General features: G+C 35.6%; 1 long non-coding RNA gene across 1 annotated transcript; it reads right to left on the bottom strand.

Annotated features, from left to right (window-relative positions):
* Positions 1-279: 279 nt before the first annotated feature.
* LOC110892112 lies at positions 280-2,131 on the bottom strand. The gene is made up of 2 exons (XR_002565841.2): positions 805-2,131; positions 280-432 (listed from the first exon to the last, which is right to left on the bottom strand). It is a non-coding gene; the product is annotated as an uncharacterized LOC110892112 (long non-coding RNA).
* Positions 2,132-2,396: the final 265 nt, after the last annotated feature.

Below are 2,396 nucleotides of genomic sequence, written 5' to 3'. Positions count from 1 at the left end.
GGAAGAATTTGAGTCTTAAAAGCATGAAACAAGAATGGTCAAGTATAGGTACCTAAACTATAGACTAGGTCAAAAGCATAGCAATTTTCCTAATTCCCTATAGTTATGGCTCTGATACCAATCTGTCACACCCCAACCGATGGCGGAAACATCGGAGTGAGACGAAAACTAGATTGCTCGAGACTTCATAACGCTTATGTGTGTCAAGTATTTAATATTTACATTTTACATGGTTTGATCTAGAACATAACAAATTTAAAATAAATAATGCATAATAAGTACATAAATAAATTATAATTCATTTCATTAATAATGAATTATTACAAGTAATGGAACCAGAATACAACAGAATCAAAAGTAAATTACAATACATCGAGCAACAAAGTTTAAATGCGTTTCTAGGCAATCCTACTGGATTCATCTGTCACAATCCTGCAACATGTATTAAAAGCATGGATCAGTACAAAAGCACTGGCGAGCATACAAGTTTAAATATAATTATAAGTATAAAAGTTTGTCTCAATTCAACATGGCATTCTATATTCAAGTTAAACGAGCATACATAAACAACTTACGCATAGAAAATAGTATATAATTAAAGTCCTTAACTAGCATGCATAACAACCTAAGCATAACAATATCATGAATTACAAGTTGGAACTCACAAGCATAAACAACCAAAGCATAACAATGAACGTGTTCGATGGTTTGAGTATTTAATTATAATCGATTGCGTAAAGTGGATTTGTATACATGTTGCACCCAAAAATGCTTTAAAGCGTAAAAGGGGTCGAGTATGCTCACATTGGTTGCGTTGCGATTTCTTGTAACGTACAAGTAAAGAATGAGAATCCAAGGGAACGAACGAGAGAGATTATCCTAGATATCTTAAAATAACACGTAAAAACCCGTTAAGAGTCGTAGATTAAATAAAATCTTAATTATTTATTGTTTACAACTTGTTTATTTAAATTTTATAATGTATGTCATTATAACCCTTTAATGTTTTTAAAAGGTTTAGAATATATTTATTATATAAAAGAAAATTAAAATAAAAAAAAAGAAACTGTTGATCATTATTTGTATTTTTTTGAAAAGAAAGATGAAATATAATCAGCAAAATGGTAATAAGGCTTCGACAACCAAAAATGGTTCAAAAAGGCAAGAAGCAGGTCTCGAGCTCGAGACCTCCGGTGTTTTAATAACAACAACAACCACTGGACTGCAATCGATTTTTGTGTTGGATTATAATCATCAATTCTTTTAAACAAGAGCCAGTGGCCATCCTTATTATTAAAACAAAATGATCGAACAGTACCTGTTTGTTTATATATTCTTTTTTTTTTTTTGTTTCAGCTCCATTTTGAAAGGCATGTAGGACAACAATCATTTAAACAAATGAAATGTAGTAGGAAACGAGATACACCGAAACAGAAAGAGAAGAGTCGTGGGTCTCCGGTCGTCTTCTCCGTTCTCCGACGAAGTCTTGCAAGTTCCAGCGAGTTGCAGAAGGTTCCGAAGAAGGTTGTTCTTGAGCTCCGACGTTGCAGGTGTTTGATAAAATATTAGTGTCGAACAAGCATCAAGGATTAAACAAGTAAACAAAAGATAAGAAGGGTATACCGAACGATGTCGTGACCACTTGATGTTTTCCGGCGACGTATGGTACTCCGGCGATGGTGTAGGTGATACGAAACGGCGCTGTGAGGGTGAGGGTGTCGATCTCGTAGAGTTTGTTTATATACTACTTCCAAATAAAAAATAAAAACGCCTTTTGATTCTTGATCGAGAAGGTGTTATAGTTTCCAAAAAAAAAGTCTTTGAATGATGATGTATGTGGACGCGAACACGGTTTCAACGATTACACAGAACAAAAAGGAAATTTGAAATGGGATTCAAACGAAATTTTCGCTACTTAACATTTAAAAAAAATGTGTGGTTTGTTTGATATGAAGGCAACAGTAGAGTGGTTAGTGTGTCTCGTTGTGAAGGGGAGAACCATGGGGGAGGTGTGCGTGAGAAGGGTTTGGAGAAGAAGGTGATTCTTCAAGTTTTGTGAGGATGAGATCTCTTGTAGAGGGACATTTGGGAGAGAAGTAGTTGCTGAACGGCTACTCCCCAAAATTCCTTTAGGGTTTTACTAGTCATAAATCCTTAAGGGTTGAATTAGTGGGTTTTAGGCTTGGGCCCAAGGCCCACAAACCCAACTCGTGTGTTTAAGCGGCCCGAAAGTTCCTACAAGCTTGCATTGGACGAAGCCCGATCGTCGTAGAATGTCTTATAATATTATGTTAGGTCCGAAAATATATAAAACGGTATCGACAGACGATATTTGTCGCGTACGTTTGTTGTTTCGTTAATTAACGCGTGAGTTTTGTCGGTGGTCGTTTCTAATC

This window comes from Helianthus annuus, chromosome 11, assembly GCF_002127325.2.
Source record: "Helianthus annuus cultivar XRQ/B chromosome 11, HanXRQr2.0-SUNRISE, whole genome shotgun sequence".
NCBI lineage: Eukaryota > Viridiplantae > Streptophyta > Magnoliopsida > Asterales > Asteraceae > Helianthus > Helianthus annuus.
The sequence above is the reverse complement of the archived record's forward strand: the minus strand, read 5'-3'. Positions and strand labels throughout refer to the sequence as shown.